The following is a 24,841-nucleotide window of genomic DNA, read 5'->3' on the forward strand; positions in this document are numbered from 1 at the left end:
GACTAGCGTGACTAACTATGGAACACAGATTCATGTAAGAGGTTGGGAGGAGAACTAATGGAAGACATTCCTGATGAATTCATTTCTAGACTTGCCTTATTCCAGTGCTTTCTAAACTACTTCTAGTAACCACTTAAAAAAAATCCAATTGTTATAAATCGATACTTTTGTAAAATACAGTGAAAATATTCCAGCAATGTTAATTGCCATACGTATTTGTAAGAGCTTACTCTCAGTTACTGTTTCGATGTCACTGTAGATGGGTCCGTGGACCACACCTGGAGAGGTACTGGCCTATCCAGATTCCTTCCAAGCCAGCCTCTCCATGGTCAAGGTGTGAGCTGGTCTGATATCAAAATGCTTCCCACACCCAGAAACCAAGATGATTTTGCAGTGTAGTTTTGAGTGGAAAATGTTTTGCTTTTCCATTTAGCTCAAAAAAAGTTCTCCTGCAACTCTGCTTTTCTGATAAAGCATGTGTGCTCAGGCTTGGAAGTTTAATTACCTGAGAGTATAATAAAAGATCTCACTTCATTAATGTAGTACAATTTATCCAGTAAAATCCCTAATAAGTAGGGAATGGAGGGTGAAGATCAGGACTCAGAGTTGGATTACACTGTGGTAATTTTGTGAGGGATGAGCTGCCCCAGAAAGCATCAAGCTTGATTACTTAGACTCTAATTTGGAAAGTGGAGGTGATGAGAAGTTAGTGAAATAATGGGAGAGCCATTAATGAGAAGCCAGATGAGACCAACTGTACTGAGAAGTATGAGAGAATGTCAGTATCAGTCTCATGTAGGATTCAGGAGGATGGTGGGTAGGTGGTCTTTTTCCTCTTCTTATTCTGTGGCATCAATTTTTATTTGTTGATTCATTTATCTATTCAACCAATAATACTTCAGTACTTTCTTAACTTTTTAAAATAATGCATTAAAATATAACAATAAACAAAGCACTCAACTTATAGCCTCTTGGGGAAAGCAGGCAATTAAACATGTATTTGCAGTTAAGAGTGATCTTGACATATGGGAGCACATATGAAGGAAATCTAATCTGGTCTCTGAGGTCAGAGAAAGGTTTTCCTCAGAGGAGTTATCCAGGTTATAAGCAAGAAGTTTCGAGGCAGAGGAAACAGCATATGCAAAGACCCTGAGATGTGAGAGAGCTTGGTGCATTTAGGGATCTCAAAAAAGCCCAGGGTGGCTGGAGAAATGGGGGGATGGTAAGGGGAAGGGGACTTTGAGAAGATACAGAAAGGATACATGAAGAGCCTTCTGAACCATGGGCTTGGTCCATTATCCTGAACAGAATTAGAGCCCAGCAAAGGGCTTCGGACAGGAGTAAAGAGTGGTAGATAAGATTTGTGTAGAAGTATTATTTTGGCCTCTGTGTGGAGAATTAATTGGGGTCCCATTGTTCACCTGGGAGCCCCACAGGTGAGCAGTGACCAGATCTACGCTAAGATGGTATTGGTGGAAGTGGAGAGAAAGGAATTGAGGATAAATAGGCAGGACTTTGCATTTGTGGAACACAGGGCAAGAGGGAAGGGGAAGAAGTAAAACGTAGCTTCCAGGTTTCTGGGTTGGGCTACTGGATGAATGGTGATGCTGTTCACGAAAGGAGACCCAGATGTATGAATGTGTGTGTGCGTGTGTGCGTGTGAGTGTGTGTGTGTGTGTGTGTGTGTGTGTTTTGGGGGGGAGGGGAACATATGGTTTGAAGTTGAATTCCACTTTGACATGTTGACTGACATTCTTGTGGGAAATTTAAGGGGAGATGTTGACAAAGCACTTAGATGGATGGGCTCTGGATCTCAAGAAATACCCGCTGATCCAGTATATTGGAGATGTAATTTTGAACCACTCCCCCCACACTCTGATGCCAGCACTATAGGGGTGGGCTACCTTCCCACCACCTCTTTTGGTTATGCTGCTTTCTTTTGCCCTAAGGGCTCACCGCCTTCATGGTGACCCTAGGACAGCCTTCATCTGCTCTTGCATTTTTGACAGCATCACATTATACTCTTTCCATCGAAACTTACCTGTCCTGTACATGGTAGGTGATCAATGGGTTCAGTTAAATTAAGTCAGTGGCATACGCTCTATTGGCCCACATACCCCCTGTTTATTAAAGATAATGTGCTCCAATATGTTACTTCTTCTGCCCCCTACATGTCTACTCTGGGTGTATTTGTACTTCTTTAAGAGACCTGGTCCTCCAATAATCCTCTTTATAACTTCCTTTAAATTAGTATGTTTCTCTTCTTCTTACTATAAAGATGGTCATATGCTGCAATTTAGAATTCAGTTTTTTTTGTGAGTATACATTTGTCTTTCCTGATAGATTGTAAGCATCCTGAGAATAGAGGTCATATGAGGTCATATTTGTTCCTCTTCCCCCGCCCCGCCCCTCACACAGTGCCTAGTACAGTGCTGGCTGAATCGATGTGTTGAACTAAAACCACATGATCCTTCGCCTTCACACACCCAGTATCTCTAAACTGGTAAGCATTTCTGCAGGCCAAAAAGGTATTCTGAGATAGGGGGTGGACAGGCCATAGAGATAATGTGGCAGTGGAGTGGCATATAGGTGGTGCTCTACTTACTGTGACGGGCGAGCCTGTCAAGCAGGTGCATGTGTGGACACAGAGGCATGCGTGCCATCCCTTAGCAATATCACTCCGTCAGATTGCCTGCTGCCAGTTGAACCCTCAGTCTGTGGCTCTATCTCTTTCAGTGAGTGACTTTCTCCTAGTAGGGTGGCTTATTCCCAGTGAATTTCATTGACCTTGATTTTGAACAGATTATGTCCACCTCGTTGTGGTCGGAACTTGACCTGGAGCCCTGGCTCAGAAAATGGTCAAAAGGCCAAAGATGAGAGACACATTTGTGCAGGTGATTGTTCGACCTGTCACCTCTCCTGACAGCTGACCCCATAGTAGCCTCCTTGTTCTGATCCAGGACTGGCAGAGCAGTTTGTGACTACAAAGACATCCAAACACTGCTGCTTGGAGATCAGTTCTTTGCTAAGGAATTTCACTCATTATTTGCATTTAAAACATGAAAAACCAAGGAGGAGGCGCACAGACACACAGAGATATACCCAGAGACAAGCCACTGACGGCAGACCAACACATGAACAAGCAGACCTATTAGAAGGGCTGAGGAACTTATGTAGGGTTGAGGAACCTGAGCCAAGATGGCCAAACTAATGCATTTTATGTTGTTTCTTTTTATTACTTCACTGCTGTCCTCTTTCTTTCCTGGAGGTTTATTATCCTGGATTATTTCATGTATTTCGTCTCTCCCCTAATCTCCAAAACGAACTTTCTTCCTCCTCTTTGTCAGAACCTGCCCGCCCTGTGTTGTATTCCTTTGGTGTCGTGCCAGTGTTGTACAGCTGATCTCATAAACCATTTCAAGATTGAGTGACTTAACTGGTGATCTCTTGAAGATAAGTTTTCTCATTCTAAAGAAATCTTAATGTTAAGGAGTGATAATGGGTGTCTCCCAGGCTTCAACTCAGCAGAGGAAATGATATCAGCAGGAGTATCTGCCTGTCAGGGAAAGTTGATCAAAAGAGCTTTTCCCTAAAAGAAAAGAAAGGAAAAGGTATTTATTTCTATTATCAACAAAAACAATAATACATTCCTTTATAGAAAACTTAATATATACAAGTTGAAAAAAGCTACCAAATTTTCTATATATTGAAAAAAATCTGATATGAATTTTTTGTATTTATTTTTTTTGTATTTTTTGTATTTATTTTTTTTGGTGTTTTGTATTTATTTGTCTGTTTTTATTTCCCAGTATAATTTTGTACTTTTATTTGTATTTTTTAAACCACTTTATTGTGGTATGATTGACAAAAAGCTGTACATATTTAAGTGTACAACCTGATGAGTTTGGAGATATAGTAAGTATATATCCGTGAAACCATCACCACAATCAATGCCATAGACAAGCATATTCACCACTTATTATAAGTATATGTTTTCGAGGTTTAAATAATGTGGTTGTGCTCACAGTATGACTGTGATTTTGTTTCCCTAGTTTTCCTTAGTATTTATGTAAGATTGCCTATGTTATCAGAGGCCATTGAAGAATAAAATATTTAATATAATTGTAGTATTATGTAGATAGCCTGTTGGACTTAATTTAGGTGTTTTTTTTAAGTTCCTCAGCTGTTGGACAATTATTTGTTATGGTTATTTCCAGTTTCCCTTGATAAATAGTACTGCAATAGAAATCTTTAAAAAATAGATGTTACCTTTAATGTTTGCTAATAGCTTTTTACTCATAAGAAAAGTGTTATGTGAGCCCTGTTCTGAGATTTTCTCTGAGTCCCTACAGACTGCTGTACCACAGAAATCCTTTTTCCTTTCTTTTCCTGGGGAAATGCTCCTCCTTCTTCATGGTGTAGCTCAAATGCCATCGTTTGTGAAGCTTTACTGGGTCACATAACACTGATAATTCCATTCTCTGGGCTTGCACTCGCCTTTGTTTGGACATGAATCACAATGAGGTAACTTAGCCCAAAACTCACTTCCTGGGAGAGCCCTGTGGTCTCCCTGCTTAAGTCTCCATCAGTCCTTTTGTTAAATGTGCTGGCAGCTCTAAAGGTTGTTCTTCACAGCACGTATTATAACAGTTCCACGGCTAGCGGGGTGATCGTTTCTTCACGCTTGCTCCTTCACTAGGATGTCCGTGGACTCTTTCACTCCTGTTTGTGCTCTGCCCTGAAAGCTGCACACCTAGTCAGCGCTCAGGAAACTTTTATGTGCTAAGTGAATGAATGGATGGATGAGTGATCTTCAAAAACTATTTTAACTATAAAAGTCTCTAGAGAAGAGAACAGTATGAAGAAAGAGTTATCTTCACTCCGAGCAATATTTACATTCATTCATAATGTAGGCCAGCTTTACAGCCAACGTCTGTTGAGGGCTTAGGATAAGCCCAGCTCTCTGCTTACAGTTTTCCATGCTTTGTCTCATTTAAAGCTTACACTGGTCTTACGAGGTGGGTACTGCTAAGCCTTTCTCTGTATTAGATGAAGAAATGGAGGCTTACAGAGGTTCTTATATAACTTGTCCAAGGTCACACAAATAGTAAGAGGTGGGACTGGGGTTTGTCTGACTTGAATTTAAATTCTTAGCCACTCTGTGATATCTTCTGGAATGTTCTGTGTTATACTGAACTGGAATCTCTGTCCTCATAACCTCTTGCTCAATGGAATCAGGTCTCTGTGTTGAGCCACGGTGAATAAGGCTGTTGTTCCTTCTCCATCGTACCTCTCCTCAGCACACAAAGATTTATCTTCCGCCCGAATATCCCCCCTCCTGGCTTAACCATTCCTAGTTTCTTCAGCTCTTCCCCTTGGGACTACACCATAAGTTTTCTCAGACTTGTTTGGTGCTTTTGTTTTCACTTGGACACTTTAATTTTCCCATGGAGAATTAGTCAATTCCTATACCTAGAAGAGGGACAGGTGAATAGCAGGGGATAAAAAGAATAAAAAAAAAATGTGTGTGGCATTTTATTTTGTTCAGAGAGGTGGTGTGCATAAAGGTTAAAGCCATGGACTCTGGAGGCACACTGCTTAGGCTCAAATCCTAGCTCTGCCACTTACTGGCTGTGTGAGCTTGGACAAGCCCATACATTCTACATCAGCTGATAGAATTCCTGGACAGCTGAGTGCCCCAAAACTAACAGACTGGGTACCACCCCGGAGCCGCCATCTTGCAGCCAAGAGAGGCTGTCTTCTGACACCCCTAGAGGTATTTATTGAGCACTTTCTGCGCTACTGCTTTGCCTGTGTTGACTCATTTAGTCCTCACAGCAACTCTAGGAAGTGTTATTACCCCCACTTTACAGATGTAGCTGAGATTGTCTCACCCAAGTTCCTGTCGCTGGTAAGTGGAGGAGCAGCTGGTCCAGCTGCAGAGGTTGTGCTCTCAACCACTCTGCCTCAGCTTTATAAACCCATCTTTAGGGACCTGCACAGCCTGCACGCATGAACAACTCAGCTTATATTCTTCCACTTCGAGCAATTTGACTCCTCTGACAAACTCTTATCTCCTGGCCAGTCTTTGCCGTCCTTGCCTGCCCTCCCTTACAAGAGTTATTAAAATGGGAGCTTGGCTCACGGTGGTGATTGATGGCCTGGATGCTGATCATCCCCTACCTCTCCTGGCTCACGGTAAATATTTACTTTTTGTTACACGGGAACAATGAGGTTTCACAGAGGAGATGGATGTCGAGTGTATATATAATATTATGCTTGTCTGGCTCCTTTGAACACCCAACTCTCATTTCCCTGGCTTACGCGGAGAAGGGGAGGAGGTGCTGCAAGGTGAGGGTTTGTCTTTTCAGAGGATGCTCCAGCGGTTTGCAAGCCAGATGGATTTCTTAGCCTATTCTTCCCGTCCCCCCCTCACTGAAGGGCTAGAAATATGGTCTCTCTCAATAATTCAAGATCCAGTCCGGAGCCATCAGTTACCTATGTGTCAGTGGTTCCATTATTTACCTAATAATGTTCCTTAAATTGATTCACATTTTAAACAGAGATATATAATTTAGCTTTGCCCTAAGCAGTAATGTCCCCCAAATCATGGCGGCAATATGCTAATTTTACTAATACGTATTGCAATAGGTATGCAACTATTAAGGTGCAGAATGCTTCCTGGTGACTGTGTAGCACTAGGACTAGGTGATAGCTGACTTGTGTGTGGCTCTAAGCCCCACCACCTCCTTGCTCTGTGACCCTGTGCTTGTCACAACTCTTCTGGGGCCTCCTCTCCGTCTGCAACATGAGGTGGGCTCTTAACACTCCATCTTTCTACTCTGTTTTCTCTTTCCAGCTCGAGGAAGTATTTATAACACACACACACACACACACACACACACACACACACACACACACACACACAGATTTCATGTAGGCAGACAGGTTAATCTAAAAATTGTTCTCACTTACCTCACGGCAGTTTCCAGTCTTTACCGTGGAAGCTGATTGGTAGTTCTTGTCATTCATCTATTATTGTCGCTCAGGAAATACATGAGGAGATGAGGCCGCTGAAAGGTTCTGTGATGTCGTTAGGATAGAGCCTCCGTTGACGGGTAGGGGGAGACAGAGCGGCAGTGGGTGAGCTACTGAATGGCCTGCTCTGCATTTTAATGGCGTCATCTAAACTTTTGGCTGATTCACCTCCTTGTATTTCCTTCCTCCCTCCCTACCCCTTCTCTCTTTTGGACCTCCTTCCCACTTCTTGTCTCCTTTCCCTCTCTTTGTTTCTAAACTAATTTTCCATTACTTACGGCAATGTGCAAACATGCAGTTCTGTGTTTCCACAGGCCCAAATGATAAGCCGGGTATTATTTCCCCCACGTTATCATATGGCTGTATTTTTTTTCTTTCACCCTTTTTAAGAAGTACAATTTCTGAGAAGAATGCCTTTGACCAAAAGCACTGTGTGTGCAGGGCCAAGCTGAGGAGAACCTTGGCAAGAGGACCCCTTGCCAAGAGAACCTTGGTTTTGACCCCTGGGTGTCCCACACCCTTTCTCCTTCCTGGATGGAGCCTCTGGCTCTCCTCACCCGGCTCTGGTGGCCAGTTTGCACAGCTGGCCTGCTCTTGTCCCACTGCTCTGCCACAGCTGGAAGGGCCTTTGAAATCATCTCAGCTATGCCCTCTATTTTACACGTGGGGCAACTGAGATTCAGAAGAGGTCAGGGCGCGCCTCGGTTTACCATAACTTTGTTTAGAGGCAGGGAGGGGATTAGAATTTCGGTCTTGAGACTCCCAGAACCCTTTGCTCCTCCATGGCTTTTACCAAACGCATCCTGCCTTGGGTGACTCTCCTGACAGACCCTTGTTAGCGGCACATTTTTGTACCCCCTAATAACCTAAGAAATTCTCCCTCTGAGCACTCTCACACTTGTATTGTTAACACAATTTTTAGAGATTGTGTTTAATGCCCGCTTTTCCTGTTATTTTTACGCACCAGAGATGTGTCCCTCTTTTCACAGATTATCCCCCAGTTCTTGTGACATTATCATAATAATGAACTCTTGTTGAGGGCCAGGTTCTGTTCTGAACACTCCATGTATGTTAACTTAGTTCATCCTAACCACCCAGTGAGATAAGTGTTGTGGTAATCATCCCCACACGACACAGAGGAACGTAAGACGCTGAACAGTTAATTAACTTGCTGAAGGTCACACAGCTAGTAAGTGGCAGCCCTGGGGTTCAAACTCACGCAGCCTCATACAAGAGAACACAGATTTCCCGTCACCCTATCCTGCCTCTCACACAGCAGAAGTACCACAAATACATATTGACGTAGGGCATTTTCTTGACTGTGCTATTCAGAGAACATTCTTCCTTGTGTTATCAGTGTTTGTGAGACTCTTATGGAGGATGAGGGAAGGACATGTGTTTTTGAATCCGGGTTCTCTTACTAGAGAGAGCTTATGATTTTTCTAAGGTGTTTGTTAATGCAGGCTCCTTGGCTCAACCTCAGCCCTGTTACCTGAGTCACTGGCAGCAGGACCTGGCAATCTGAATTATTAACTGACATCCAAGTGATGCTGATGGAGGTAGGCTGGGGATGACACTTTTGAAAAATATCCTTTTAAAAGTTCTTCATTAAACAGGTCAGCCTGAGCGATGCTACATTACTTGGTGGAAGTCTGAAGCTGGTGCAACAATTTCTACCTTTTCTGCTTCTCTTGTTTAGGGAGCAGATTTCACTTCATTAAGTAACAAAGCCTAGTAGTGCACAGGACCTCTAGTGGGCCGGGGGCAAAACCAACAGGGTAAGCAGCATCTAGTTAAATGGTTGTGACTGAACCTGGAGCGCCAACATTAGAGGGCATAATTAGCCCTCCCTCTGTTGCTAAAGCAATGGGGTGGCTTCTCCTCGCGGGAGCACTTCAGTACAGAGTGTGGTTATCAGAGAGCTCAACAGTGTTTTGAGATATGGAAAGTGGTTCCATTTGACTTAGGAGAGGAGATGCAGTGAGATAAGACAGCATGATAGGGACCTGCCCTTTCACCTTTAGACACTGGTTTTGATGCACTGCTCGGGAACACAGGAATCTGCCCAGCTGAGGAAAGTCTCATCCAAAAGCATCGGACAGAGCCATTTGAACGGCTGGTCCCTGGTTATGTGTGCACAGAGGCATCCTGTTGCTTTAGTCTACAAATACTCTCTTCTCTCCAGGGAGACTATTCACAGAAAACTCACAACTGCTCTATTTCTCTTACTCCAATAAATATATCTCCTCATCCACTTATCCACCCATGCATCCATCCATTTAACCATCAAACACTGGCTGAGCACCTGCTGTAACCTAGGCACTGTTTTAGGCATTGGGGACTTAGTGGTGAACCCAAAAAACAGGCTGCTCTCCAGAAGTTTCCACTGTAATGCAATGGAAACTCTGTTTCCTGTCACTTTATTTTCCAGTCACTTCTCAGTAACTGGTAAATATTTTATCATGTTCTTTTCTTTTGCAAGATAAATAGGCTAGTTCCCCACTCTCGGGCTCAGACATTTTATACATATGTGTGTGTGTAATAGATGTGTACATGCACATATATGTATAAACACATATACATTCATATGTGCACTGCACATATGTAATACACACACGTATATCAAGCAAAGGCTGACTCTCAAAGATCAAGACCCTCATTTCTTTATTCTTTCAATAAATATTTTTGGGTGCCTACTATGCACTAGTTACTAAGTGAGTAAAGCCAGTTGTGGGCTCAAGGAACCTCTTCCCATTTCCCCAGTGTGGGCCACATTCATATTTTGCAGGCACATATATGAAAAGGAACTGCCAGGCGGATGCCTGCTTGTGTTATTTATTAGACAGCGTCCTGGAAAGAGAAAGGGTCCCGTTGTGTTCTCAACTAAAATACAGCTTATTAACCCCACTGGAAAACCACGTTTCATGTCATGTTAATAACTTATTTCATGTGAGAAGGTCCTGAAATCCAACAAGGCAAATTCCAGATACTGTCTTGATGTGAATGTAAAAGTTCTTACCACACCCGCCAAATTTTCCCAGCTACAAAACACAGCATTTGGGGAGATTTCTTGGCAACCAATTAGCTTAGATTTATTGCAGATTATTGATTTCAGCATTCGAAGGTTAATGAGGTTTGTGCCTTCACTCAGCACTTGTGCTCTGGGGAGAATAATGCGATTTCCTGAAGACACAGGCCTTTCAATTAAAATAAACAGATGGCTATCATGTGCATCCTGGTTGTATTCTGATACTTTCTCCCCCCATCCCTTCTCTTTCTTTTTCTTTTTCAAGTTTCTCAGATGATTTTCATTTTTGCACGTGAGGAGATGATTAAGGTGAACCCAGGCAGCGCAGTTACAAATCCTAGGTGACCCCCCCATGGACCCTTATGTGGAGAAGTGGGACTAACCTGCGTAACCTATCCAGGTTTCTTTCCTCTCATACACCTATAGACAGCTCAGTGTCTCAGTGGGAGGAATGAAAATGGATTGATGCTCAGTGAGAAACTCCAGACTGACGGGAAGCTCCAACTCTGTTATTAGAAGCAATTGGTATTGAGTTTCCAGACATTGGCTAAGTACCCTTTTCGCCAGGATGGCACTGGGCTTAGGTGACTTCAAAACATTGTTTCTCTTTGACCATTGCAGATTTTCTGCCTTAAGAATCTATTTGTAAATAGTTTGGCTTTCATCTTTATCTGCGTGCTGACATAGACTTTTAACAGACCATAAACCTTACTGAGTTCATTTAATTCTAGGTAACACCGTGAACCATCCAGGGAGCTCAGAATTTGTACTCTTTTCAGAGTCTTTTGTGAAGAATGCCACAGCCTGCGGGAGCAAGGAATAGCCTCTTTCTTGTGTCCATCTGACCCAAACCCTTAATGAAATGAAAGCCTGGCTTTTGTGGAGAGCCACCAGGAGAACATTGAAAACTGTTCTCTCAGCAGTAACTTTCTGTCCACTCAAAGATAAATTATGTCTTTAAGAAAAGTTATTATTAGTTTAATGTGTACAACTCAATGTAATGATTAGACATTTATATGTCTCCCAATGTAATAACCCCAATAAGTCTATTCCCCACCTGGCACCGTACATAGCTATTATAATACCATTGATTATGTTCCCTATACTGTATTTTACAGCCCACAACACTTTTGTAACTACCAGTGTGTTCTTCATCCCTTAACCTTTCTCACCCAGCCCCCCCTAAACTCTCTCCCATCTAGTTACCATCAGTTTATTTTTTGTATCTATGGGTCTGTTTGCTTTGTTCATTAATTTTGTTCTTTACATTCCACATACAAAAGAGACCATATGGTATTTGTCTTTCTCAGTCTGACTTATTTCACTTAGCATAGTACCCTCTAGGTCCATTCATGTTGTTGCAAATGGTAAGATTTCATTCATTTTTATAGGCAAGTAATAGTCCATTGTATAAATATACCGCAGTTTCTTTATCTAGTTGTCTATCGATGGGCTTTGCAGGTGTTTCCATATCTTGGCTATTGTGAATAGCGCTGCAGTAAACATAGGGGTACATATATTTTTTTGAATTAGTGTTTTGGATTTCTTTGAATAGATACCCAGGAGTGGAATTGCTGGGTGATAAGGTAGTTCCATTTTCAATTTTTTGAGGTACTTCCACACTGTTTTCCATAGTGGCTGCACCAATCTGCAATCCCACTAACAGTGCACGAGGGTTCCCTTTTTTCCACATCCTCACCAACACTTGTTGTTTGTTGATTTATTGACGATAGCCATTCTGACAGGAATGAGGTGGTATCTCACTGTGGTTTTTATTTGCATTTCTCTGAAGGTTAGTGACATTGAGCATCTTTTCATATGTCTGTTTGCCATCAGTATGTTCTCTTTAGAGAAATATCTCTTCATGTCCTCTGCCCATTTTTTAATTGGGTTGTCTGATTTTTTGGTATTGAGTTGTGCGAGTTTTTATAAATTTTGCATATTATAACCCCTTATCAGATGTATCATTGGCAAATATCTTCTCCCACTCGGTAAGGTGCCTTTTTGTTTTATTGATGGTTTCCTTTGCTGTGAAAAAACTTTTTAGTTTGATGTAGTCCCACATGCTTATTTTTTCTTTTGCTCCCCTTGCCCAAGGAGATATATCAGTAAAAACATTACTAAGGGTAATGTCTGTGAATTTACTTACCCCAAATAGCCATGATAATCTTGAAAAATAAGAACAAAGTGAGAGGTATCACACTACCTGACATTAAATCATACTGCAAGGCTATAGTAATCAAAACAGCATGGTACTAGTATAAAAACAGACATGTAGATCAATGGAACAGAATAAAGAGCCCAGAAATAAATCCATGCCTATACGGTCATTTCGTCTATGACTATGGAAACAAGAATTTACATTGGGGTAACGACAGTCTATTTAATAGGTGGTGCTGGGGAAACTGGACAGATACATGCAAAAAAATGAAACTGGACCACCTTCTTACACCATATATAAGAATAAATTCAAAATGGATTAAAGACTGAAACCATAAAATGCCTAGAAGAAAATATTGGAAGTAAGTTTGCAGACATTACCCTTAGTTTATATATATATATATGTGTATGTATATGTGTATATATATGTATATATATTTCTTTCTTTCTTTCTTTCTTTTTTTTGAAACATGTTTCTTTGTTTCCTCATCCTGGCTGCCTCTCTGTGTTTGCTTCTGTCTATTACATAGATATCCTATTTCTCTCAGTCTTTGCCAGGTGGCTTTATGTAGGTGTCTTATGTGGTACAGTGGCGCAGTCTCCTTAATCACCTGTGCATGTGTTCCAGGAGGGTCCCTTGTGTGTGTTGTATGTATTCTCCTGTTGTAGTTGAGTCTTAATTGCTTTTGGTACATCAGTTGGTGGGATTAACTCCCAGGCTGACTGGCTATGAGGATTGGCTATGCCCACAGTGTATGAGCTGCAGTGTGGCAGCTGGCCCCTCAGAGTGGGATTCAGTCGAGCGGACTCTTGTGCCTGTTGAGACTACCCTTTGTATGTGCTTCTTGTGGGACTAACCAGGTAGTGCTCTGGTGTGGTCTGAGGCTGGCCTCTGGGTGTGTTGTTTCTGGTGCTTCTTGGGAGGGGCTCCCTTGTAGGTCAGTTTCAGCCTGTGACTGGCCTGGGGTTACCTGGTAGTAGCTACAAAGTTGTATGCAGTTGGTTGCTGTGGTGTTTGACCTGGAGGTGTGTGGGGATGGTCTCACTGTGAACTGAGGCCAGCTGCCACTGGTATCGGGCTTGGGGCAATGTAGCAAAAGTCCCAGGACCCCCCAGGCCTGGTGCCACCTGCCGCCTGCCCGTGAGGCTCTGCTGTTGAAAAAGCCTCTAGGGTGTACAAACCGGGCTGGTTGACCCGTTGTTGACAGTGACTCCAGTGATGCTACCCAAGTTGGATTTGCCAGAGTCCCAGGGAGTCACAGGGTATGGCAGGTGGTTTTCACAAAGTTAATGTAGAGTCAAGTCCTTGTGCCAGTGATGAGCTTGTGGGCACTCCTCAAAATGCTCTGAGAAAATCGTGGCCAGCCACCGCTTGCCTCGCGTCCACAGATCTCCAAGAGCCACCCAAGACAGGTGAGCTGGTGCTGACCGCCCATCACCAAAAGTTTCCGAGGTTGCTGCAGGCCATCCACTGTTGTACAAACTTCCTGAAGCTAGCGGGGCCGGGCCAGCCACTGAGTAGCCAAGGGTGCCCTTGTCAGTGCTGTGCTAGCTGGGCAGATGGAGTCCACTGGAGTCACGGGATCTGACCAGTGAGTTTTACAAAGTTAATGAATCTTCAGTTCTTGTGCTAGTGTTCATCCTGTGGTCACTCTACAAATGTCCAGAGAATACCGCAGCCAGCCACTGCTTGCCTCAGGCCCACATATCCATGAGAGCTGCCCAAGAAGGGCTGCAGCACAAACTAGGGCTGACTGCTGCCACCAAAATTTCCCGGTTGCCTTACACCATCTGCTGCTCCACAAAACCTCCTGCAGCTTGCAGGCGGGGATAGCTGTCCAGGAGCTGAGAGTGCTCCAGGCAATGCTGCACTAGTTGGGTGGGGTGGGGTCCAAGAGATTACTAAGGTGGTGTGCGTAGGTGTGGATTTTACCAGACCAATGGTGTCTCAGATTTGGCCCTTTGGGGGTGGGTTTAACACACGAAAGATGGCGCCCTCCTGTAGGTTACATGTGAGGCAGGATCCAGAGAGGGTCCATGGTGGCTGTGCCTCCAGCCATCACTCTGAATCCACACAACTCAGACTTCTCCAGTATGTCTCTCACGCCTCTGGAGTTGCCGCCCCTCTGCCAGAGCCCAGGGTGAGTTCCTGCAAGTAAGCGAGTCTGTGCCTGGGCCCTTAAAGACGATGTATGGGTTTCTAGTTGCCTTCTGTCTTATTGGGATGGATGGACGGACGAAATCCTTGCTGATTTTCACTGCCAGATGTTGTGGGGACTCCTCTTCCCAGCACAGGACCCCTGGGCTGGGGAGACTGGTGTGGGGCTGGGACCCCTCACTCTTCAGGGGGGACCTCCACCACTGAGGTGTCCCTCAGTGGTCAACCACTGCTTGTGGTTTGGTGTCAGGCTGTTGTGAATCTCTGCCCATCCTACTAGTCTCGATGTGGTCTCTTCTTTATATCCTTAGTTATAAGGGGTCTGTTTAGCTAGTCTTCAGGTGTTTCTTGAGGTTGATATTTATATAATTTAGTTGTAATTTTAATGTGATCATGGGATACAGCATAGTGTTTATCTAATCCACCATCTTGGGTCTTCTCCTGACAAATTACATCTTTGATCAGCTATTTCTTTGGTAGTTTCTCTTTGGATTAACTCTTCTGGGAGAACAGATGGAAGGCAACTTACTGAACCAAGTTTACATTTTAGTCATGGAAAGCTGGGGCTGGGTGGAAGCTTAAAGTTTATTTTGGGTCTCCCCCTGTTGTGCTACTGAAGAAATGAATTGTAGAAGGGCAGTCTCAGTTCCAAGGCTGTGCAAAACCACCTCTCTGATTCTTCTTTCCACCAGAATATCTGGAGGCTTCAGTCCTATCCTGACAAGAACCACCCTCAAAGCCCTGAGGCCACCTTCACCCCTGGGTTGATTTCTTGGGGAACCTAGGTTATCCTGTAGATACTCCCTCTGCTAGTCAGCCACAGCTATGACTGTGAAACCACTCAGAATGCATTTTGATTGCAGTGGGGTGCACTCGCTTGTTGATAAAGATCAGCTTAAATATAATTCTTTAGTGTGTATGCAATTTATGACACTGAAATTTGGAAAAGATTGACGACCCTTTGGGGTCCCTTGGAATCTTGAACTCTGAATTAGAAAGCATCCTGGAGTAATCTAGCCCAGCTCACAACTTAATATACCTCAGTTTTCTTTGTACCATAATCCGTTGGATACCACTAAATGAACTAAATCCAAGTCCTAAAAGCTGGTTTCTTAAGGTGGACCTTACACAATGCTTTTTCCTTTCCTAGGATTTTTTTCATGTTTACTATCCCTGAGGTAGCATTTGGGAAACAGGCTTGTTACTGATGGAGCTTACACTAATGTAACATGGCCACCAAAACCTTGCCCTCACACTTACACTAAGTATAAGTCAGTCAGGTGGAGAGACAGAAGTGTGTGCTATGTAGAGAGACCAGGATATGCAAAGGCCCAGGGGTGACAAAGAATCTAATGTAGTGGAGGAACTGACAGCAGTTCACTGTGACTGTAGTATAGAACAGAGGGAAAGCTTGGTAAGAGGTGAAGCTGAAGATATATAGTAGGTATGGACAGTTCATGAGGGATTGCCTGTAAGTCACAGTTAGAAATTTCAACTTTATTCTAATGGTATAAGGGACTTGCGGAAGGTGTTTAAACAGCAGATAGCACTTGTTTTTCTATCAAAAAACAAAAAAGCAGCTAAATCAGGTAGCTCTTTTCTACACAGGAGGCAAAAGACTTATTAAAGAAGTCAAGATCTGAGGCACCATCTGTGTTTGCAAACAGACTGGAAGCTCTACACTTTCTGAGTGCCATGTGTTTTCTTGGACTGCCTCTAGACCATTTCAATACAGGCAGTAAGAAACAATTCAAGCCCCACCTGCTTTGCCATTGTCAGTCTCACCTCTCTAAATACCACAGTCTTATTTTCATTGGCTTCTCTTTTTTGGCTCTGAGACCCAAGTGAAAAAGGCATGCTCTCTGGGCTCTTTCTCTGTCCATCAGCGTTTCAATTAAAGTCACTCAGAGGCCCTTTTCTTTGAGTGGAGGAGCTTTAGGTCTTGGACTAAGTGGGCCCAGTCCTTGAAGGGGCAAGAGTGAACCATTTCTGCTGGATTCATGTTTTACTTTTAGGCTCTGAAAAATGGCAGAATGCAATTTTCTACTGAAATTACACCCGATTACAGATCATCATTGGACCCATTCCTCCCTTGCGTATGTGCCTTAAGGTTGTGTGCCATCAGAAACAAGTGGGCAGCTGAGGAGAAGGGTAGTTTTACCCTTGATGCCTAAAATTTCAGCTGAATGAGTTGAAAATCTTAAATTACTTATGAGTCTGCAGGCATAGCTCAGGCAGTGGCTACAGCTTCGGGGGGTTCATCAGTGCCCTCCACTTTCCATTAAAGGAGAGAGTTAGAAAAGTTTTTCAGGTTGGAGATATAGCATTGCTTTTCTGTGCTTTTACTTACTTTCTTGAGATCTTGTAAGACAAATCTATGGATACATGATGGACAGGAGAATTTTATATTATCAATAACCTATTACTGCGATATGAAAGAAGAGAGACTTAAGGGAAGTTTTAAAAGACCCTTGATTTCTACACATTTGAAGATATTCCTGTTGTCTTTCTATTACTGATTTCTAGTTTGATTCCATTATGGTAAGAGAACATACTTGTTGATTTAAACTTGTTAAAATTTGTTGATTTAAACTTGTTAAAATTTCCTCTATCATCCAGGATATGGTCTGTCTCGCAGAATAATATTCCATGGGCACTTGAAAAGAATGTGTACTCCGTTGTTAGGAGGAATATTCTCTAGATGTCAATTAGAATCTGTGGGTTGATGATGGTGTTCAATTCTTCTATATTCTTGCTAATTTTTTTTGTCTAATAACCTCTATTACTTACTGAAAGTAGAGCACAGAATTCCTCAGCTATAATTATGAATTTACCTCTTTCTCCTTTTAGCTCTGTCATTTTTTGCTTCACATTTTTTTTTTTTGCGATTCTGTTTGGTACATCCACCTTTAGCATTGCTATGTCTTCTTACTGGATTGACTTTGTAACCCTTATGTAATGTCCTTCTCTATCTCTTGGAATTTTCTGTGCTCTGAAGTCTACTTTGTCTTAAAATAATATAGCTATTCCTGCTTTTTTAAAAACTTCATGTCTACATGGTATTTCTTTCTTCCATCCTTATGCTTTCAACATATGATATGTTATGTTTGAAATGAATTTCTGGCATTTTCTGTCTTTTCATTAGTGTATTTAGACAACTTACAGTTGTAGTAATTATTGATATGTTAGGGCTTAAGTATGCCATTTTATTTGTTTTCAGTTTGTTTCTTCTGTTTCTGGTTCCTGTTTCTGTTTTTTAAATTTCCTGTGAGTTACTTGAAGGTAGTACTGGAAGTTCTACCCAGTGCAAATAAGGCAAGAAGAAAGAGATAAAAGGCATATAGATTGGAAAGGAAGAAATAAAACTCTCTTTTTGGAGATGACACAATTGTGATAAAACCAAATGTTGTCACGGAGGTGGAGAAACTGGATTACTTGAACATTTCTGATAGGAATGTAAAATCATTCAGTCACTCTAGAAAATAGTTTGGCAGTTTCCTTTAAAACTGAAAATGGACTTTACAATATGATTCAGCAGTTATACTTGTGAACATTTATCCCAGAGAAATTAAAACGGTGTTTACAAGGAAATTGTATGTCAATGTTCATAGTAGCTTTTCCTGCCCCAAACTGAAAACTACTGAAATGTCTTTCAATGGGTGAATGGCTAAACTATGGTTTACCCATACTGTGGAATACTACTCAAAAATAAAAAGAAACAAACTGTGTATATACACAATGTCTCAACATGCCTCAAGAACCTCAATTATGTTGAATAAAGAAAAAGCCAATTACAAAAGGCTACATACTGTGTGATTCCATTAAATAATATTCTTAAAATAAAATTATAGAGAAAAAGATTAGTGTTTGCCAGGACTGAAGGATGGGAAGGGGTGTGGCTACAAAGGGGGAACACAAGGAGCTTTGTGGGAATTATATATTGATTTTAGTGGAATTACACAAAGCTATACATGTGACAGTATTGTATAGAACTACACAGATACACACACTCACACACACACTCACAAATGAGTGCATATCTCTGAATAAGGTGAGTTACCTGGTTTTGATACTGCACTATAGTTATGAAAGATGTTAGTATGGGGGATGAGGGTGAACTGAATGAAAGGTCCACAGACAAAGAAGCTTCCTCTTGGGGGATGTCTACAAGGTCCCCAAATTTTGCTTAATGAACTTGGAAGATGTCAGAAATGGTATGTCCTATGTCATGAGGGGAGTGTCTTCATATATTCATTCATCAGACCATTACCGAGGACATACTATGTACAAAACAATGGGTCACATATTGGGGGCTAAGCAAATGATATTCTGCTCTTATAGAGCTCATAATCCAGGGGGGAAGACAGACATTGAACAGGAAATTGTCTACATGATAAATGTTACCAAGCAGGAAGTGAGAGTACCTGGAAACTTAGGAAGGGGAAGTAACTTAGAAGGAGGTGGGAGGGATGCCTCCCTATGGACATGGTATTTCACCTGATAGGAACACAGAGGAGTTGGCTAACAGCAGAGTTGGGGAAAAATGCTTTCAGAAGAAACAACATCTTGGAAGGCCTGAAAAGGGAGGGAAGCCTGATGTTTTGATGAAGTGGAGTTCAACGTGGGTTCCAGGCAGAACGTAAGGAAGGGGAGAAGGGAACGTGAAGAACAGGTTAAGACAAAGCCTTTAGGCCAATGCCTTGCACGTAGCGAACAATGCCAGACTTTATTATGAATCCTAAAGGGTGTTAGAAGTCATTGAAGGTTTGGGTAGGGGAATGACTTGATGAGATTTTCTTTTTAGGTTGTTTAAAGTCACTTCTTGAGGACTGTAATCTGGTGATGTAGGAAGTGAAGAGGCCGAGAAATTCAATCACTTCTCTGTATTCCGAGAATATTCTAGGTGGGTTTGTAAGTGAAATAGATCCCTCCTCCTTAGTGCTAACATTCTGCGTCCTAATATGGAATCCAGTATGGATCCTGCCATTGACCTTGCAATAAAGCCTTTTATTTTGGTTTTTTTTAAGGGATAACTCTGGATCCTAGAGAGTCTCTACTTGATCCTTCTCACTGGGGGAAGAAATCCACAAGTAGATTCCACTATGAATCTTTGGAAGAAAGGACCTGGGCCAACCTGTAGACCAGTGGACTTATTGTCTACTTGGTATCACAGTTTTGGAACTTGACCATAGGCTGTTTACTGTGCACTCAGGGTATCCTTTAGGAGGCTTAGCAGCCCCCTGGTTCTTGCAGGGGTCAGGCCTACAGTCCCCTTCAGGTCCCAGTGGTATCCAGAGGCCTAGACAACATAATCATATAAAACACTATGTGCCCTTCTGGCTTGTAGCATGTTACTGTCTGAGCTGTGTTCTAGTCAGAGACAGTGGATCTAAAACTCCATGAATTCTCATAAACAGCAGATGGATATTACAAGTCAGTAGGGACTGTCAACCAATTAAGTCAGGGGTGCCTTCTACGCAGGGAACTGTATCTTATGGAAGACGTAATCTGTGGGTTTCCCAGGGAGTGCCTGTTTGAAAAATAGAACCACTATTAGGGCAGATCTGGAGAAAAATATTTTAGAAAGAAAAATAGAAACAGCTTAAAGGTGAGTATAAAAATAAGAAAAAAATATGGTGGATTGCTATTCTAAAATCATAAAGACTTGCATGAAATCAAGGTAGCAAGGTAAAGCATAACACAGAGAAACCCAAATGTTTCTTTGCAATATGTGACTTTCAAACCACAAAATAAACAACAAAGTTAACAAAAGGCAAGTCAGGAAGAGGTAAGAGTGTCTGATAAAGTACTCTATCTTAGTTCAGTTTTATATGGCAGTCGTTTTCTCTTTAGGTTGGCTACATTCCTTTAGGGCAGAAAACCAAGAACAGAGATTTCCACCTGGCCAGCCATTCCTCTCAGGCTGCTCTTCATGTTTCTGAGGACCAGCAGCCTTTTTTCGCTTTCATCTGTACTGACAAGAACCTTTATGCTACCACTTGGGAACCCCCTGAGCAGGAGCTCGGGGGCCAGTCTGGCCTCTGCTGAGTTTCCAGGCCAAACCACAGAGGTGTATACAATTGCTTGGAGAGTGACCTTATGCCAGGACAAAAGAGTTATCTGCTAATCTTTATTTAGGATGAGCCTATTGCTGCATTTTTCTTAGATGGTTGAATCTGCCAGTTCCCAGGTTCCACATAAGATGGCAAAGGCATTGCCTCCATCAATCCATAAAATTAATTGTGATGATGAATTTTATGTGTCTACTTGGCTGGGCCATGGTGTCCTGATATTTGGTTAAATGTTATTCTGGATTTTTTGTGAAGGGTTTTTTTTTTTTTTGGTCTGTTTGTTTTTTTGGATGAGCTCCAAATTTAAATTGGTGGACTGTGAATAAAACAGATTGTTCTCCATAATGTGGGTAGGTTTTACCCAATCAGTTGAAGGCCAAAATAGAACAAGGATTGATCTTCCCCACGCAAGAAGGAGACTCGAACTGGAACTCTTCCTTGAGTCTCCAGCCTGCTGGCCTCGTTCATCAGATTTTGCTCGACAGAGTCAATCAGTCAAACAGAGTATGTGGCGTGGCCTGGCAATTTAGGACATGTGCTTTGGAGCCAGGAAGGCCAAGGTCTGAACCTAGCGCCACCATTTACTGTCTGCATGATCTTGAATAACTGAACTTCTCTAAGTTTTAGTATCCTGTTCTGTAAGAGTAGAGATAATAGTATTAAAAGAACATACCTGTAGTTATTAAGAAAATTTCATCTGCAAGTGATCAAATGCAACTCAAAGGAGCCATACCAATGCCAGTGCTTCTGAAACTTTAATGGGCATATAAATTTTCTAGATATCTTGTTAGAATGCAGATTCTGATTCAGTAGTTCTGAGGCAAAAAAAAAAAAAAGATAAAAGTGGGTAGGGGCTTCCTCCCCCCACCCATGTACCTGGAATGTACAGTAGTAGGCAATAGCAGCTTGCATCAGGCATAGCTGGACCAATTTTAAATAGCATTTTCAAGAATTTGGCTTAGATTTTCAGGCTCTGCTTTCCTCTGTGTTGGTTTCCTCGGCTTCTAGAAGTTCCAGAATTTATCTTATTATCTTGAAAAACACAAAGAAGATAGAGCATCTTTCCCAATAGTTCCAGAAAAAGTCCTTTCATTGGTTTGGTTTCTTTTGCTCTCCTTTGGATCATGCTTCATTCCTGAATCAATTACAAGCCTCAAGTGAACACAATACTTTCTTGCATCTCACACAAATCTGTGTGATTTCAGACACTGAACTTTCTAGCTTTGAGACATTTAGTCATCATTGGCCAGCTTGAGCCAGGCTTTGTAAAAAACGTGTTGGATCTTTGAAGCCACAGCTTTGGATCTAGTCTGCACAGCGAGATATTTCGCTTATTAAGTAATTCCCATTAATGGAGTGTTTCCTGGGAGGTTTCCAGAACTATCTTTTTTTTTCTAATTGAAAGTTTTAATTAAGTTTAAATTAGACAACGTGACTATAAAATGGGAGAAATAAAATAGGACGAAACCTACAGAGGAAATTAAACTAGGAAAACGCACATTGGGCAGAATCATGTGGGTGAGCTGGGATTAAATGGCTCATCTTTGAGAGGGACCTCAACTCCTTGCTGTAAGTAAATGACCTTCTCCAGTGAACTAAATGGTATCCTAATGGCCTAAATGGCTTAATGCATCTCCCCCATTTATTCCTCACTAATCAGGAGGTCCACTGAGCATAATGCACTTCCCTATATGCACAGAGTAAATGACTAGAAGATGGGAATGCTGAAAGAGTTATTAAACTTTAAACCAACATAAAGATTTATGTCACGAACTTTTGCTTTTTCACAATGTGTTTTCTGACAGACTTGATTTTCAAGGCTGCGAAACACTCCCAGCTTATTGTTCTAAGGCCTTTCAAGAAATAGAAATGATTGGATAATGACCTAAGTCACCCGAGCATGTTGGAAAGAACTTCGCTCAGATACAATTTCTGGGGGCTTAGCTAAGGGAAGCTTATTATAGGTACCCATGATTAGATTTTTGTGATGTTTTCATTATGACCCGTAGCACCACACATCAGTCACTGTGAGTCAGAATGAATAGCACAAGCAAACACATTCACATTCATCAAGCAAATGTGTTTGTTTTCTGGACTTTTGGAGAACGGTTCCTGGGTGCTAAGTCAACCATATTGAGTACTGATTGAGAGAGAATGGCTGGTCCACTTGGCAATGCCAGTTTTATTCTCGTTTTTGCCAGTTACCCAGAAGAGTGTTTGGAAGTCTTTGGCAGCATTTATTTCTTTTGATGGATTCATTCCGTTCTGGCAAGAGAAAATGTTTCTGCATTGCCTGTTGTCGTAGTGCAGAACTCTGAGAGTGTGCAAATAATTCCAAAATGGTCCTTTGGAAGTCTTGGACCTTATTGGGTTGGTTTTAGATAATAAAATGAAAGCAAGGGTTCTTAAATTTGTCCTTAGAGTTTGGTGAAAAGAATAAACAATTATTCCATTAAAATGCATTTATTTATTCAACAAATTTTTTTATTCAACAATTATTTATTAGTGCTTTATTATATGGTGTGCATGGTGCTAGGTCCAGAGAATACTGTACTAGGATAAAATTGAACATAATTTCTTTCCTTGTGGAGCTTATTGTTTAGTGAGAGATTAAAAAATATACAAATCTATAATTTCTAATTGTGATAAGTGCAATGACACAAATGAATAGGGCAGTAGGGAGAAGATAAGAGAAACACAATATTGATTGCAGGTCAGGTGAGGGATACATATACATTTGGGGAAGAAGCAATGACTTATGTCCCAAAGGAATATTAATCATTCCTTCTTCAATTCTCAGTTCAAGTGAATAAAGGCCTCAAGCAATCAAGGAACTTTGACATAGAATTACTCAACACGCGTTGGATTGTGTGATCATTTTGAATTGTTATTTAACAATCATGGAAATTACCCAAATGGAGTAAGAAGGTCAAGTATGTTTTAAAAATTGAAATGAAATACTTCTACTTAAAAAAAGAAATAACCCAATCAACAGTGAAATTTGTTTTTCTGCATCTATTCTTGCTAAAGGTAATTTAAATGTCTTTGATCTGCAGATAAGAATTATTTTTGTGCAGTTAGGAAGAACTAAATCTGAGTTATTTACAATTGGTTCAGCAGCTTATACCTTTGCACAGTTAGTGTTTATGGTCTATCAGCCTGTGATTTATTACAATCATCACTATCATCAGAACACCATTTGCTTTGCAAGAATTTATTGAGCAATGTATTTATTGAGCTCAGGCTGCCATAACAGAACACCACACTGGGGGTGCCTTCAACAATTTATTTTCCCGTGTTTTTGGAGGCTAGAAGTCTAAGATCCAGGTGCCATCTGGGTTGGTTTCTGGTGAGGCCTCTCTTTTGGGCTTACAGACGGCTGCCTCCTTGCTGTGTCCTCAGATGGCCTCTGTGCTCTGCGAGCCCTGAGGGGGAGTGAGCACTGCTCTCCTCCTCTTCATTTAAGCACACCAGTCCTGTCGGATTAGGGTCCTACCCTTAGGGCTTCTTTAACCTTAATTACCTCCTGAAAGGCCCTAGCTCCAAATAGTTACATTGAGAGTTAGGATTTCAATATATGAATGGGGGGGAGTAACATAATTCAGTCCGTTATAAGCTCTTGGTCTGGGCCCAGCTCTTTGCTAGGCCCTAATATACAGTGGTTGAAAAAGGCACCTCCCCTCGTGGAGCTTCCAAGATAGCTAGGTGGGTACACAGGAAACGGATAATTGCATAAATAAATATTTCATTGCTATTCCAGTGAGTACATTTTGGGGAAAAACAAATGATACTTAAAGGTAGCACTTGTTCAGAAGCTTTGGGGTTAACATCAAGGTTAGCAAGAATAATGCTATGAATAAATTCCTAATTTGGAGTCTTGGAGCAGGTTATATGTAGTGGACAAAGAAAGATAATGAGCTGCAAAAATGGAAATAGAGTGTTCATTTTTTTTCTTTATAAAAAATAGTTGTGTGTGTTTCCACCCCACATATCGAAATGCCTCGTCTAATATAAAAATTCATGAGTGAAGGGATTCCTTTTATAACAATTGTTATGGCCAACAGAACAGATGTTGCAGCACTTTCTCCCTAATTATTTCACGCCAATCATTCAGTTACCAAAATCCAGTCTTTTCCATGAGAGACAGTGTGAAAAGGAAGGGATGAGCAATTGCCTGGGTGTTTTAGGCTTTTAGGCAATCTGGATGGTTCCACCTTCCAAAACATTTCCCAGCTGCCAGTCTTCCTCATATACCAGAAGCCTAGTTTTTAATTATTTTTCTTTCCTGTCAGATACCTTTCCTAACACTTCTTTTGGTGTACCTTGACTGATTTCACAGTCACAAACTGGACTGGGCTTTGTGCATAATCACAGGACCACAGAATT

Source organism: Rhinolophus ferrumequinum, chromosome 24 (genome assembly GCF_004115265.2).
Source record: "Rhinolophus ferrumequinum isolate MPI-CBG mRhiFer1 chromosome 24, mRhiFer1_v1.p, whole genome shotgun sequence".
NCBI lineage: Eukaryota > Metazoa > Chordata > Mammalia > Chiroptera > Rhinolophidae > Rhinolophus > Rhinolophus ferrumequinum.